Source organism: Sebastes fasciatus, chromosome 15 (assembly GCF_043250625.1).
Source record: "Sebastes fasciatus isolate fSebFas1 chromosome 15, fSebFas1.pri, whole genome shotgun sequence".
NCBI classification, from domain to species: domain Eukaryota; kingdom Metazoa; phylum Chordata; class Actinopteri; order Perciformes; family Sebastidae; genus Sebastes; species Sebastes fasciatus.
Genome location: NC_133809.1, coordinates 19,351,307 through 19,368,558, shown reverse-complemented (window position 1 = coordinate 19,368,558; position 17,252 = coordinate 19,351,307). Strand labels below are relative to the sequence as shown.

The 17,252-nt window shown below is 41.3% G+C and overlaps 1 protein-coding gene across 1 annotated transcript in view; it reads right to left on the bottom strand.

Annotated features, from left to right (window-relative positions):
• The window catches only part of LOC141751983 (KATNB1-like protein 1), a 45,252-nt gene extending 28,255 nt beyond the window's left edge, over positions 1-16,997 (bottom strand). Inside the window, exon 1 of the mRNA XM_074609687.1 lies at positions 16,868-16,997. The gene's annotated coding sequence lies outside the window, so the exon portion shown is untranslated. The remainder of the gene's footprint in view (positions 1-16,867) is intronic.
• Positions 16,998-17,252: the final 255 nt, after the last annotated feature.

Below are 17,252 nucleotides of genomic sequence, written 5' to 3'. Positions count from 1 at the left end.
ATGGTTGCAACAGCTAAAATTCAAGTAGAAATGGTTGAAATAGTGAAAGTAATGGATAAATTGCTGAAATAGATGAGAGCTAAAGATAATTGCTATGGATGAAACATTCTCACTCCTAGTGGTAGATTGCAAACTTGACCAAAACAAAAATATTACCAATATCCATTATTATGTAATCAATCAATGTTGATGTTAAACAACACCCAGTTTGAAATCAATTCCACAGATTACATTTGGAACATAATGGTAGGCGGTTAAGGGGTAGATTAATACGTTGGGAACCACTGATGTAAAGGATCAGTCTGTAGTATGATTCAACCTTCACCCAACAAATATAATACAATGTGTGATTATTTACAGATGGAAATGTTCCCTTGCAGTTCTGACCACAAGCACGTAAACAAGCAACTCAAAAATGGAGCTTGCAAGTATCAGTGGCAGTGCTTCTGCAGTCATCCATCCTGATTAGTAATGCTGCAATTTATCAGGAAGACATTAGGTTAACTACTCCTGTTTAGTCAAGCAAGAAGAACTCGGCATAGGACCCATCATCATCATCCTACAATTTAACAGTGAAAGGGGTTTGTGTCCTCCTATTTTCTCATTTTCAAGTCATCAATCTTCCCCACAGAGCAGATGTTCGTCAGGATACATAGCTTGTGTTGTTCTGCATGCAGACAAGGTTGTTCTTGAAAGCTACGGCCGGCCAACCTGAGACTCCTCTCAGTCTGCAGGACGTGCTAAGCTTTGTGCCAGGGGGCAGAGATTCAACTCATTAACTTTTGAGCCTCAACACTTGAGGGGCCTCGAGAGCCGAACGACAGCCGAACAGGGGCGTGCTACTGCATTGGCTGCTGTTGGCAAGCAGAGCTGGGCTATGTCACTCAGTTCAAGAAGTTCGTGTTCAGGTCTGTTGAGTCCCAAAACAATTCTCATTCAGCAGCCTGCTTAGTATGGGGGAAGCTAAATTCGCTAAGCCTGATCTGTTGACAATATGACATAGGACTTCTTGCCAGTGACTGACTATGAAGAAAGCCTTGCTATGCTGAAATGAGCAAGATTATGCGTTGTGGAAACTGTCTTGTGGGCTTCGTTATCACCTAGCTGTCACAACATCAACCTGTCTTGTGATCACTTCTAAACGAGGCACACACTACAGCAGAATCAAGCCCATTTTGGGCCCCATTCCTCCCTCCTGACAATTGTCAGAAAAGGTGGATGAAGCAATGGTTCTAAAGATTACCTCTCCAGATATTCCTGTGGTGTGAGGTACAGTATGTTAAGAGTGTCTTTTACGTCCCCCGATTGGCTCGGAAGTCCATCTTGGCCGCACCAATTTCAAATCACAAATATTAAACATGTTCAATATTTGCGATCGGATATCCTGTTGTGTGTTGGGAATCCCGAGGACAGCCAATGACGCAATCACATGGGAAAGAATGATAGCCAATTGGAACCAAGCTGACTGAAGCGGAAGGACAACCACCGCCGCGGCTAATGCATGAGCTAATGCAAAACCCGAAGCATAAAGTAGTATTAAGATGGACCTCAGAAATGGAGGACCAACTTGTTGATTTGTGGCAACAACGCAAGAGTTTATGACGTCATCCATTATTTTTCTTTATTTTTTGTGAATTTTCAGTACAACGTTGTACAAAAATTAACATTGTTAATTCTTCTTGCCTGTCTTCCACAATTTTTGTTCACATTGATGGTGAGAGATTTTGCGAGATTTACATTTTTTTGAGTCAGGACTCTTGTTCATGAATGGACTCTGTTATTGTGTGGTGTGCTATTTGGCCAAATTGTTGCTCACCACACACTCTAGGAACAAAACTGTTATCATAATATGATATTATATATATATATATCATAACAATGTCGTGGTCTCTCACATTTTCAAAATCTTTTAAGTGTTGAAAAATCCTTTGGTGTGGGCCAACTCATTTAACCTCTGCTCAGGGCTCCGTCATGCTTTGTTGCTTGAGACAAATTACACGGCAGAGCTGTCTTTTCTCACAGATTGGCACTGCTGACCACATGCACTCCAAGAATTCAGCATGGCGTTGAGAACAATGTCAGGCTCATTATGTGCCTATCCTGTGCCCTAAATGTTACGCATGCCAGGCAGTCTGTCTGCTTTAACTTTGGTTACTGTTATGTTCTCACACTTGGCTTCAAATATCAGCAAGGTTTGTCATTGTCGGTAATTTTGTTAACAATGTAATGTTCTTGCTGATCCTTGTCTACTGCCAGATCTGCATTACCGTAGAGCACACTGTGTTGAGGGGAAAAGCCCAACTTTGTCATTTGGGCTACAAAGCCATCACTCTATCAGCACTTGAGATCTGAACTCTAGCAAAGGAAAGGTCAGCATGTGGTTTACATGTCCAATGTTTAACAGGAATGCTTTTGTTTTTAAACCATTTAGGAAGGAATGAGGTGAAGAACAGTCATAATGGATTTTGCACTTAAAACTCTAAACTCTTACCCCCTTAAAAATGTCACAAAGAGCGCCTGAGGACTCTTTGAGTCTGCTCAACCTTCCAGGCACGTGTAGAGGCCATACTTCACTCTGCTCACATTTGGAAACAAATAGAGTAGTGGAAACCACAAGCCCTTTTGTACATTTTTTAACACATGCCTGCTGCTACTTTTTGACATGACAATCACCCAGTAGCAATCCCAGCAGTGCCCAAAGGAAATCATTTAGCTCTGTAAGAGTGTTATGACAAGGGCAACTCTAGACAGAAGACAATATTTCAACACCATATTTCCCATGGGGAGTTGATGCAGGGTCTTGCTTTAGGAACTCCGGTGGTATCCACAGTGCTACTGGCGGGGTGGCGAGCTCTGATGGATCTTTCAGCACTCAGAAAAAAGGCAGCATGTCAAAGCTAGCTTTTTCTTATCCACCTGAGGCAAATGTGGCATTTAAGACTGTCCTCTCACCTCAAGTTCATGTGGGTTTGGAGGGCAGCAGTGAACACAAAAACACTCAGGGGTGCTCAATGTGGCCCCTGTTTTTGTCTGACACATTGGCCAAAAAGGGGTCAAGAACATAAGTGTATGTGTGTGTGTTTGGGAGGCAGCATTGAAAGCTGTCTCTGTCCTCAAAGCCACATTTCAGGCTGTAAAGGTAATCATCCCGGAGAGACGGTATCCAGTGTTGTTTTTGAAAGAGTGTGATCATACTAGACTGTCTTACTGACGGTAAAGCGGTTTTCAATGTTTATGGAGAGATCCAAATGAATGGGCAATGTAGATCTCCAGTGTACCTTGAAAAAAAAATTCTCTCTCTTTTCACCAGCCTGTTGGATGGGAACTGAGTGACTGGCTCGCTACAAAAACACAGATGTCGCAAATCACAGAATAGAAAATATTCAGAGAATCTGCCCAGCCACAGCAGGTTTTGTCATTAGAAGTCATTGATGTCCTTGGCCTGATGACATGGTTCATTTGGACTCAGACAGACAGGCATATCCCTGTCTAGACCTTTGTCCAATACCTGCAAAACTAATGGCATTCCTATCAGCCTCAGCTGTACTTTGTTTTGTGCTCATTAGTTAGCAAGCTAAAATACTCAACTGAGATGGTGAACATGGCAAACATTTGCTGTTTGGTGAGTAAATCTTGGAAGGCTATCCGCCACACTGACAGGTACCGTTTGTACCAAAGTAGTCATGTAATAAAAACGTCTCTGCCGTGTTTTGGTGTCATTTACGAGCACGCTGCTTCTGTCCTCTGCTCTCTGTGAGTTTGACGCAAATATGCGGTTAAGGGAGAGAGTATGAAGTTAGCAGTAACCATATAACTGTGAACGTAGCAGTGCGTATAGTTTAGGCTGTTTGTTGGTGAATAAATGCTACAACTCCTCAAGCCAAGTTCCCGTGTCTTGCTTGCCCCCTGTTGATTAAAGTGAAGGGGGTTAGCCCCGAAGCTAGCAACAACAACGGCCCAAGCTCACTTAAAGGTCCAGTGTGTAGGAAATTATGGTATCTAGACATGAGGTGAGGAGATTGCAACCAACTGAAGCCTCTCCCATGTGCCAAGCATGTTGGAGAGCTACTGTGGCCGATGCAAAAATGTGAATGGCCCTATCTAGAGCCACTTGTTGTTAGAGTAGTGTAGGTCATTTGGAGCATGCAGAGCCAGTGCGTAAAGTGTGTGTGTACATGTGAAGTGAGTGGTGAAGCAAGAGAGATAGAGAGCGGTGGCGACAGGAGCCAATAACGTTATCGGCTTAGGCCCATGCAGGAAAAGATAACAGTGTTTGGTTCGTCCATTCTGGACTAATGTTGAAACACGGCGGAGCAACATGGTGGACTCCGTGGAGAGGGAACCCGCTCCATATGTAGATATAAACGGCTCATTCTAAGGTAACAAAAACACAATGATTCTTATTATCAGGTGATTATACACTTAAGAAAACATACTTATTAATATTATATTTCTGCCAATCAATCCCCCTAATTGTTATACACTGGTCCTTTAAGGTGGGCTGACCTTTGAAGTCCAGCTATTCTCATTTTAGTGACAAGCTGCCCCTCCGAGTAGAATTCAGGCTTGAATTGCTGCAGACTCGTAGATTTAAATCAGAAATGATATAAGGTTTTGAATTTTTCAGTGAATCGACAAAAACAAATGTAATCCACACATTGACAGCATATTGCATTCTTCTTTGGTGATAACAGAAACAAGTGGTTGCAGTTTTTGTACCCTTTCATCGCAAGCAGCCAAGGAAGCTAACAAAAACATGTCTTGGAGTGTTTGTTCTACCTGACAATAAGTGTGTTTGACCACCCATTAAATGGACCAAGGCATGAATTTGGGCAGAGAGAAGCAAATCATCCCGTGGCTGGGAATTGGTTTTGTGTGGCCACTGGCCGCCGGAGGAGCTTGTTTAAACAGACCCAGACTGAAAGACTTAATGACCATGCTGACAGCAGTCATTCGAGATGTCTAGTGAGGCTGGAGCGCTGTGGCTGAGGGGGAGAGAGTCCTACAGCTGCAGAGAGAGAGAAAGAGAGGGATGTTGTGGTCGCCGTCTCTTTATGTACACTCCAGAGAAAAAAGAGGCGCACGAGATTCATTTTTAAATCTGACTTCAGTATTTGTTCTCCCACCAAACCTAAACCAACAGAATATAGGATATACAGTCCTTTGGCAGCCTGCTCTGTTTTTCCTGCCACCTCAAACGTGTTCTGCCGTTTGCTCCAATGTCATCTCAATTAAACATTGAGCATGTGGACAGAGAACAGCTCAGACTTAAAAGTAGGTTTGTGTTTTTGTAAGGTAGTGGTGAGCTTGGATTACATCCATACTATAATCGCACATATATTTTGGAGTAACTTTTGCTGATTTGATTGATTCCCCAAAACCCATGAGCTATTTACACGTGCTTAACACGTGCTGACCAGCAGTGGATGTGCATATGTAGAGAAGACGTTCAAGTAATCTCAAGAACTGAAAGTGCTGTCCATTTAAAAAATATATAAGATGACACTGTTGCAATCAAGAATAGATATTTTCACTTGATATTGCTCAAAAATTCTTTAGCTTCATAATCACAGACACTGTCCTTCGTAGGTTTTGACCTGTGATCTTCTGGGCAATTATTATCTTCAACTCGCCATTCCTCAGATATCAAAAGCTCTGAAAATCCTTATTGTCTGTACATATGAAACCAAAAACTTACATTATTGAGGATATTTTCTTATTTTTAGTCAGTATAAAAGTAATCTGCCACACACAGTAGACTTCATGGATAAATGAACAAAATTCATACAAATATGCTTTGTGCCAATATCATAAAATTCAAGAAGACGCCTTGAAAAGGACGCTTAAATCACCCCCATCCTCATCCAACTGCACTGGCCCCCTGTTAAATCCCGGATTGGCTACAAAAACCTTCTGCTTACCTACAAAGCCCTCCATAACCTCGCCCCCACCTACCTCACAGACCTCCTCCAGGAGTACACCCCCTCCCGTTCCCTCCGCTCATCATCAGCCGGACTTCTGACCACCCCCACCTCACGCCTCAGCACCATGGGAGCCAGGGCATTCAGCTGCTCTGCTCCCAGGCTCTGGAACTCACTCCCCCCACACATCCGGCAGTCTGACACTATCACATCTTTCAAATCCCTCCTCAAAACCCACCTGTTTAAACTGGCCTACTCTCTTTAGTACTCATCATCACCCATCCTATGTGTTTGTACAATTATGTCTCTGTCATGTCCTGTTGTTTTTATATTGTTTTATCTGTCTATGTTTTAATTGATCCTTGTAAGGTGTCCTTGGGTGTCCAGAAAGGCGCCACTAAATAAAATTTATTATTATTATTATTATTATTAAAAAAAAGTTCACATTTAAATACTGGAAAAAACATTTGTGAAAACAATAACTGGTGCAAATCATGAAATCTGGTTGCGGACGTACTGTAGGGAGAAAAGACGGGAACGAACCAAATTGTAAAACCAAAGCAATGAGCTGAAATATGCTAAAAAGGTCCTCAGAGCTGAGGAGAACCTCAAAGTACTGTGATTATTCTCTATGGGGATCATCATTATGAACAACACCTTTTACATTACACATTGTTGGATTTATTATGTACAAGAATGCTTACAATAACCTGACTGTTGGATTTGTTATGAATAGAGTGATTGTGAGGAAAAGGGAGGAGGCAGGTGCTGTTTTCTTTTGCAAGGTCAAGGAGAGGACGGAGCCAGAAGGAGATAACGAAGAAGAAGACATGCAGCAGAAACATCACGTGCCATAACTCATGAATATTAATATTGTGTAAACCATAAAACGCTGGATCAGGGATAGCTCGGGGTTCAGACTTCACGAACTGACCCATGCACTGTATGTTGTCAGGGACACGTAGACTGGATCCAGATATCTGTATACTCTTTTATTTTTACTTATGCAACATTGATTGTTCGGAATAAATTGTATTATTATGCTTTAACCCGTCTGTTTGGAAAATCTCTTTGTCATACAAGATTAACCAACACGTAACTGGGCCTTGACCTCTTGGAGGTAGAAGGCCAGTTCCTTCAACATAGTAATTTGATCCATTGTTAATATGAAAATATTCATTAGAGCAGCTTTAAGGCTAGTGACAACATGGCTGCTGTCTGAATAACAAAAGAATATAAGGCCAGGGCTCGAATGGGAGAAAGATCTAGAGCGAATGGGAGAGAGGAGAAAGTGTGAGTCTGCAGAAAAGAAGCAGGCTTCTGTTGATGATTTAAGACTTCCCAGTCTGCATAATCGTGGCGATCATCCACATTCCAGTTCATAAGAGGACAAGATTAAATACTTTTGGACAAGAACGCTGGCTATCCTTCTTGCTGTGGTTAGCCCAATCATCTTTAAAAGAACGTGACAAAGGTTATTGTGATCAAACTGAATCCCTGTGCTTGTGGAAATCTGTTTTGTTTTATCTCAAAGGTCGTTGAGCGTTTATCCCAGACTCAGCAGTCTGCAACAGAACGACCCCTGCTTCGGTCAAAATCCTCACATATGATGAGATGTTTTGTAATATGATGTCTGTCTTCAATGCTAGGCATCTGGCGTAGAAAAAAACAGGTTGATTCTTCAGCTGCCTTTAAGCAACAAGGATACAGTATGTCATGTGGGATACACATGATGGATCAGACATGAAGAAGAGCAGTAAGCAGAAAGGAACTGCTTTAGACAGCATTTTGCGGCTAGACTGAAACACCCAATATATATCTGAAAGAGCATAGTTTCTCCAGACTGCAGTAAGTGATGGGAGAAATAAACAGTGTCAGCAGCTCATCTTTTTCATCTAACACAGCCCTCCAATATCCCCTCAGTTTCTAATATTAGTTTTGTCTGTACCAACCTGGAGCTGGCACAGGGTCAGCTATGGGTTAGCATTAAGGTGACATGTTCCTCTTGTGTTTGGTTTAGCACTTCCTGTCTTTGCTGTTTGTGTCCACATAATTTGTCTTCTCCGTGGTATGTAAACTATCATAGACTGAGCCACTTTTTGCTCTCTCTCCCTTCTACAGAAACACTTTCTTGAGATTCAAATGAGGGTCTATAAAATGATAGAAGTAGTAATTTACAAATGCCACATATGCTCATCGTTAATTATTTTGACTTTGAATAAATGTTTTAATTATAAGGCTGGGATGATACACATATCTCCCGATCTGGGTGCCGATTCAATATGTATTGCAATTTTTAAGTATTGCACAATTCTATAAGAATTGCAATACTCTACAAGAATTGCATTTCGATATTATGATTTATTACAATTTTTGTTAACTTTTTTAAAACTAGGCCATGGGAAAAAGTTGAATCATACACTTCCAGGGACTTTTAATTTGAAAAATATTTAGATTAATACATTAAAATGTATGATTTTCAGCATGTATGTAGTCAGAGATGTCCTGAAGTCAAATGTATCAGTCTTTGTCAGGCATTATTTATAAAAAAAAATTCCAGCAACCCAAACATCAAAGAATAGACATTTCCCTCACAAATTAGTGGTATTTTCTTTTTAATTCATAAGGCACATATAATGTCTTATACTTCTGGCGAATATAATCCAATCGATCTTATTTCCATATATGTATTTTGTATATACAGTTCCCTTTAACACCATATTTTGAAAATCGGACGTAGTCACACTTGTATACTTGTGTTAACTTTGTCCGTTGTTAGCTCTCCCCGTCAGCTCTGTTCTCTTTATACATCCATGGTCAGCTCTGTTTGACTGTATTTACCATAAATGTCAGTATATGGGTGCCGTACAGTTGTGGCGTCGGCCAATTTGACCACAGAGATGCGAGTGGGGGCTGGCTTGACCGCACGTTACCGCAATACGATAACGTTTCCTTTCCATGACAGAGTTAGCATGCAGCTTTAGCCACGTTGTCTAACTCTGCTTTTCCTGCAATGTGTGAAACCCAAAGTGTTTCCATACTTTATTGTATGTGTAGTGTTTGACATTTTGGATTTAAAATGTGAGAGTGCAGGTCGTGTCCCCCGCGGACCCCCATTTTGTGAATAGGAAATATTTAATTTGCACAATGCAGAATACAGAAAATTACCTTTTTGATGCGCATGTGTCTGCATATTTGCATGTGCATGTGTGACTTTTGACTTAACGAGTGTGTGGGCTCATCCGCACACACTCCTGTCCAGTATACACACATGAAGTGTCTTAGATTCCAACCATTTCCACGGCTGTGAGGGATCCAAACACCAGTCAGTCACCCGGCCCTGCAGAGAGGCGTGATTCACTCCTGTTGTGCTGTGTGACTCAAAGCCCTCTTCCCTGCCTCCTAATGGCCTCCTCTCACTCCCATTGTCCTCCGTGGACTTGGGCTTGCCATTTGACCCGCTGCCAACTTGGACATGCTCCCCCCAATGGTCAGATGTGGGCTTGTATACAGCATTTCTGCATAGCAACAGTTTGTGGACATACACTCTGAGGCATACACATGCCAAAATGACAACCAGATGGCTGTGGAAGTGGAGTGATTTGCATTTTTCCAAATAAAATGACTGGTTGCCCTTTTGTTCATATCAATATTGAATCAAGAAAGGCCCTGAATCAATCTGATAAAGGCACAACGCTGACAGCTCTAGTGAGAATGGTCACGTGCAGGTTGTTGCTTTTGGAAAGTGAAGAATTGACTCTTTCATGAGGTGGCAGTCGAGAAAATTCCTTCAAATTGCGCCAACAATGAAAAAAAACCCACAAGTTGACAGATCCAGCTGAAGTATCATACAAAGACTGAGCGTAAGCGGGCGGATGCTGCCGGGTGTTTAAAGAGGACCAGATGATGGAGTGGAGGTGTTTTCAGCCATGGGGTTTCCGATAGCCATATTTTCTGAGAAGATAGGAAGAACGGAGCAGAGCTGCAGATGTTGAGGCTTGTTCTGCTGCCCTGGGGTCTCATTTGTATTCATCTCATTTCAGATTGAGCACTAACTGGATGTGATTATGCAAGATCGCCTCCACAGCTCTGCCTTTGTCGGCTCCTTTACTTACTAATCTCATTCGACTTGCCACTGCAGCGTATTTAAAATGGGGTGTGAAGTGATTCCCCGGACAGAACAGACCCGGGGTGAGACGAGGTTGAAACCAAATGACAGAATCCAGAGACCGAGAGTTTGCTCCGAGAGTTTCCAATGAGACACTTTCTCTCCAGAGGACGCTGTAAAAAAGCTTTCCTGTTCCTCTCTTCGTGACTTTGAACGCATTTCAACACTTTCTCACCAGAGCTGTGCAAAATTGAATGTACAGCTACAATAAAAGCAGTCACTGAAGTCAAATGAGAGGGAAAGTTAGTCTGGCGAGCAGTTTACAGAGGCATGGTGTCATGTAGGCCTGGGAGCCAAACACCACAGCTCACACACAGGGAGGGGTCGCCCTGTTTATCCCTTAACAACCCAAAAAGTCCCCTTAACCATTTATAATAGCCCACATCAGGATATACTGTGGATATTCTACATCCAACGATAATATCTTGATTATCAGTAAGTGCTGTTAATGGAGAGCTCAACACAATCAACCATCCAGATAAAAAAGATTACACTTAAGTGATCATTTGTGTTAATGGATCAGCAATTACATTAGAGAACAATCAGCATTAGCTCAGAGCATGGCAGACATCCTTATTAAATCCATGCTGAGGTCAAATTGTTGTTTAACATTAAGTAACTCATAAAGTAACACCCAACACAGATTCCTCTGGGCTTGGTTGGCATCTAATCTAACCCCAAAAAGTCTGTTGATAGGAATGAAAGAGTTTCTGGCACGAGAATGTAAACTTTATAATCAAGGGATGATGTGTTCTGTTGTTATAATATTGCTGAATATTCTTCTCTGGAAACTAATCAGCATCGCTTTTTGCATTTGATTAAAGGAATCATTTTACAAAATTTGGGACAAATGCTTATTAAATAAGGCTTGGGAGGGTCTAGCTGTTTTATAGAAATAAATATAAGATTCAACTCCCCTTCCCACCCCAATCATTTGTGTGCTGTCCCTAAGAGCAAGTGTGTTTAAATAGTTCAACACATTGTGCAGCTACCTTGCTAGAAAGACACAAAACAGAAGAGCAACTGGTGTATCTGTTTACAGTGCAGCCAAACAAACTCAATCAGTCAATAATAATAATTGCAACAGTGACCTGACTTCATGCTGCCGTGCAGCAGTAGCTGTCCATACACAAGCCGGGTACAGTAAACAGAGTTGATTATCTTGCTGAGAAGATGGAGGTGCGCAGTCCATGGCCTGCAACTCTTCAACTAACAATGTGCTCAGACAGAAAGCAAAGTTCATTTTCACCCTTGTGTAAATCATGCAAATTGGGCCGCAGGATCATTTGTGCGTGAATCCAGGCTAGGGATGGCGGACTCCACCACTAACAATGAATACCACTATATAGAGAGGTAATGGAAATACATAGAATGGCTATTGCTGAAAAAATGTTGCTCAGCAACGTAATCAAAAAAGGGTGGGGTTTCATGAAATTAAGAATTATAACTTTATTTAACGTCACAGGCGTAAACATTCACACAGTAATTTGCATTATAAAGAACAATGCTACCTCTTTGGAAGATGATTCCTTCTACTTGAATTAATGGCTATGTGTACTTGCTACGGGTTAATTCTGCAAAGCTTTCGGTCATTACAGACTACTTCCAATGAGAAAGGAACGATCTGTTGAAGTGCGCCCAGTCATCCTCAAAGTTAATGTTTTGGATCAATGAATGTCTTTGCTTCAGGCTGCATGGCCAATTATAGAGCTGAAAAACAATGGTGCCCTGTGCTCCGATGCTAAAACATCTTCAGCTTGCCAAAGTCAACAAAGCTAGATTTCTTTTAAAGCTAGACAAGAGGCTCCAAGCAACAATTAATGCGCAATGTAGTGATTTTATCTCCCTCTCTCCAAAAGGCAAAACACATTAGGGTTCTTTCCACTGTTTTGTTTTTTCTTCAAAAACCGAGGACAGATGAGGCGGAGCAATAAACTGACCAAGAATAAGTGGAGAAGGCCCTCGGGTAGGTCCAACAGTACTCCACCTGGAAAACAAAACAGGTGAGAGGATGGAGAGAGACCGGCCTGTCTCCAAGAATTCAGGCGTTATTTTCCACAAAGCCTTGGTGGATAAACATGAAGCAGAATGGGCTGTCTGAGAGGGAGCTGTCAGAAGGCAGCGACAGATCCAGCACTCATCTCCACCACCATGCCTGCACGGTGACTCCTCAAATAAGCAGCACACGGCACGACACCTCCCTTACCAGGAAAACGGGAAGGAAGATGAGATGGACAGAGACCTGCCTGTCCTTTCAGCCAGTGGAATGGGAAAACTAAACACCTCCGTTTAAACATTCAATACTGGAATCCACTCATCCGTAATCAACAGCTCTGACAAAAATAAAGACCTTCCCTTTGTTTTTATGATTCATTTCTCTTCTATGCAGCAAAATAAAAAAAAGAACAAGTATTTGCTCGGAGTTCCAACTCACAGGATAAAACTGCAAAATAAAGTTGACTAATCGCACGTTATCCACATCCTCCACATCCTCCACATCCTCCATTCCAAGCATTAGTACAGCTGCCTTTTGGATGCTAGCTGGTGTCAACGTCAACCCACCACTGAGGCCCAGACTGAAATTTCTCAATAACTGTTGGATGAATTGCCATGAAATTTTGTACGGACATTCATGCTACCCAGAGGATGAATCTTACAAAATTTGGCGATTCCCCTTTTCCTCCAGCACCACCAACAGCTTGACCTTTTTTGATTTTTAGTCACGCATTGACAACTATTTGACAGATTACGTTTAAATTTGGTGCAGACATTCATGTCCTCCTCAGGAAGAATAGTGATAACTTTGATGATCCCCTTTTCTCTAGCACCAATCTGATGATTGATATGATTCAATACCTGCAAAACTAATAAGCCTTAGTTATAGTAGAAGTACTGTAGTAGTATTATCACTAGTAGTTGCTAGCATGGCTGTAGACATCTGCATGATTGAAACAACCACAATCTTAGGTGAAAGGGATGCTTGTTTCATGTGCCTCCATGTGTTTGGCCTTTTTCATATCACTTATGGAATATCAGTGTGATGTTAAATATAACACATAACATGAGAAACAAAGTCACTGTAAAGTTGCCATAATGTATGGAGTAGGGCTGGGTGATATGATTTATAAATGATATCTTGATATTTATAGGCTATATCGCGATATACAATATATATCTCAATATTTTCATATTTTCTCTAAAATAACAACTGTTTGATTTCACCCTTTGATGCGTACGATCATACCAGCATGATCATTCTAATAAACTGATCTGAACACTATGAGGTGGTGTCATACTGAAGTCAGATTGGTCTTTGGGAATGTATTCTTATTAAGTTTGACTAATTATTCACACATTTGAAATTCAAATTTTCTCCGAAATACAGTTTGCAGGCGGTATTTCTTTTAAAAATTATCATTAATTTTATTTAATATTTATTCATTTTGTTTTATTTCTTTACTTATTATTGAAATGAGTGAAATTGCCGATCACATTCACCGGAAGATCAGTTTTATTTTGTAGTCAGTTCTTGGTCCCTTTTATTTTGAAGCCAGTTCTCAGACGCTCTTACGATAATCCCTAGTATATACACTTACCGCAAAACAATGTAGGGGCTAGTATCTTCCGTCACCCTTTCCGACCACGAATAAACTCGCTTTTCACGCTTCACTTTTTTCGCTCTCTCCAGGCTCTGTCCCTGTTCCCTCTAGATACAAAAACACACACCCCACACACACTCACCCAGGAGAGTGAGGGGAAATGACGTGGAGGAAGCGAAAGCAAGTCTCATGCCGACGGTTTAAAAAATCACGTGACAATTAATATTTGTACTCGATGTTTGCAATAGTACTACATTCCTCGCAGAACAAGCCGCAATACATTGAGTATATTCAATATATCGCCCACCCCTAGTATGGAGGTCTTAAAAGAGTCATTGAGGCTTTTTCTTCAGAGAGTGTTATTTTAAACCCCTGCCTTGCTGTCGGGAGCTGTTTCCTGCTGATGTAGGTGGCCTCTGAGAGAAAAATAGCACAGATCTCGATGATGTACGTACACCTTCAATGGCTTCTATAGGGAAAACAAACTCTTGAAAGGCGGCAGTAAAATGAATTTGCAGCATTGTACTTTTGGAGGCCGAACACACAGGGTTTGTTTAAACAAAAAGCCATTAAACAAAACATATAAATTACAGACGGTCTTGCATGAACAAAAATCTAATAGATCTTATCATTACAGGCCTTTTTGTCGGCAGTGAACATGTCCATAGAAGGGCAAAGGGGAAGTGATGTTGTCAGAGTGCAGCGATTCGGCAGCTGGTCTCCTGTGGAATCCTGGGCGATATTGGGGATGACGGAGACCAGCTGCTGACTCAGTGACTCATTTTTACCTCAGCAGGGAGAAGGAGGGAAGGAAAGAAGGAAATGGGAGAGTAGCAGCTCTCGCACAGACAAAGAACAGACACAGCCAGCTCCAGCGGGGAAAGTGGCCAATGCAACACTTCACTAAACAATTTTAAATCTGCTATATCTGTACCGTCCTTTTCCTTTGGCATCGCGCTCGGATCATGTTGCAATGCAATCATTTGGTTTATAAACAAGATATTATGAAAAAGTCATCGTAAAAGTATTCATATTTTGGTTATCTCAGTAATTAGTGTGGGATAACTGGAAGCTGGAAACTTGGGAATGGAAGGGTTTCGTGTGTAGCCTTTATCATTGTGGCTAAATGACAGCGACCTAAATATCTGTTTCTCTTTCTTCCCTCTCTCTGTCCCTGTTTTGCTCTATAAATTATGTGTGCAAGCCTGTGTTGTGTCTGAGTATTGGCATTAGCTATAATTTTATGTTCTGACAGATGAAAATGGATCAGTGGTTTTCAACCCTGACAGTCAGGCTTTAGATTCATGCATGGAAAGAGAGATGGTACAGACTATTCTAGCAGAAGAGAAATTACTTGGATTAAAGTAGAGAAAAGATTAATTTACAAATAATAAAATATTGTTCAAACAATAGTTCATAGCTCTTTTGTAGGCAACTGTAAAAAAACAAAAAAACATTTATTTATAGTTATATATTGTAGCTGCCAGGTGAAAAACTTGATTATGTCTAAAAAATATAATGTCATAAAGCTGCTCTAATCAATATTTTCATATTAACGATGGATCAAACGACTACGTGTGATGTAAAAAGTGTCTATAGTGTAATTATAGAGTTGTACCGATACTGCTCAAAATTCAGTATCGGGTTTCGCAAGTACGCCAGTTTATGGACCGATCCGATATCATAATTTACCAACCAAGGGAAAAAAATGTTGTGACTCAAAGGTAACCCGCAAATTGTAAAATGTGATCTGAGATCTGCAAAAACTTGCAAAAACTCTTGCGAGACTCGCTGCCCGACAACCTATCCTAACCCTAACCATTCAAGGTCAATGCCTAACCTTAACCATTTCACGAGAGTTTCCCCAATTTACTCGTTCCCTTCTTGACATGACTGAAAAAAATCAACTTGTTTAGCTGGAAATAAATTCTTCTCACTGCTCCAAAACAGTAACCTTCACTTTGCTGTCGCCCTGATGGCTGCCCCTGGCAACTACTGCTTTAGAGCTGCGAAGAAGAACTGATAACTAATAACATTAATAATGGCTTTGTTCCATAAAGTGTCTCAGTAAGCTGTTCCAGTGAACCAGCATGGACAATACCAGGAACTGACTCCCCTAAATGGAATGCAGCCATCATCAATGTTATTAACTACACCTATGCTTTTCCTGTTATAACATGTCAAAGGTCTCTCTCCTCCTGACTGAGTGATAACAGCATAACCCCAAGTTGCTGAGTAATTCTTCCCTTTTACTACGAGTACTGTACATGAAAAAGTTACTCAATACCAGCAACAAGAGTACTTTTAGTTGTACTTTTCTGGGTATTGTACCCAGATGTACCTCTGACTTCTGAGAGGTAGATCTAACTTAGCTCCCAGTTAAGATTTGAATGAAATCCACTGATATGACCGCATTGTTGACTTGACTGAGCTTAACCCAATCTAATACATAAACTCTGGCACACCTCACACACACACTGTTAGACACCACAAATTTGCCACAGATCTTCTCCTGCAACATTTCATATTATTGAAGTATCACACGTCTTTAAAACAAACACACGGCTTGTGCATTCCACTCTGATGCTGTTTGTTCCAGATGTTTTATTTCACAGCTCTAAAGTGGAGCGTCTTCACCACAGTGAGTCTGGGAAGTGTGTGAGTGTATGTGCGTAGGTGTCTTTGAAGATGAATGCAAATGATAACAGTCTTGACTTTGTGGCCCCTCCGCACTATGTGGCCACTCCGCACTGTTTGCCGCCCCATAAATAAAGAGAGACGCGTAATTTTTGATCAAACGCTCCCCACTACTACTGGGAGATCATCCTGAAACACTCTGCCTTAATCATCATTAGATAACACAATGAAATGTCGCTGCGGCTCGGTAGTCTCCGGCTACCCCGGTGAATATGACTCTACTTGAGCTACAATCAATCAATGCATTCAGCGAGCAAAAATCTCATGACATCAGCCGTGACTACATTGGAAAGAACCTCCTGCTACAATAAACAAATTGCAGGCTCTCACAGTCTCAGACAAATACTTATGAAACCACATTTACAGATAGAACTGTTCCTCCAGGAAACTAATGCAAAAAAAAAAGAAATGGACAAACAACAAACAGATACACATACCAACACAGATAAAAGACAGCTGAAAAAGTGGAAGAAAGCACATACCATTTCTGTCTGGGAGTGTGTTTTCTGGAGATGACACAGTGGCCTTATTCCCTTATATGGCAGCCTCTGTCCACGTACTGTGTCCTGCTAAGAGGGATGGCCACTGTAAAAGTCTCCGAAACAGCAGACTTCAATTACATAACAGACTTGGCCGTGACTAAGATTGTATGCTAAAGGCTTCAAGCTTAAGCCAGGCTGGATTTGTCAATGGAGGTGGCTGGAATGTCTGGTATGGCTGGTGGTACCACCAGCGCACAAAACAGAACAATATGCTGTTTGTTAATCCAGCAAAAGAACAAACAAGCTTATATTGTTGACCAAAGTGAGTTATTGAGGTTATGTAACTAAATCAATCAAAAACAGACATAAATGACCATACCAGACT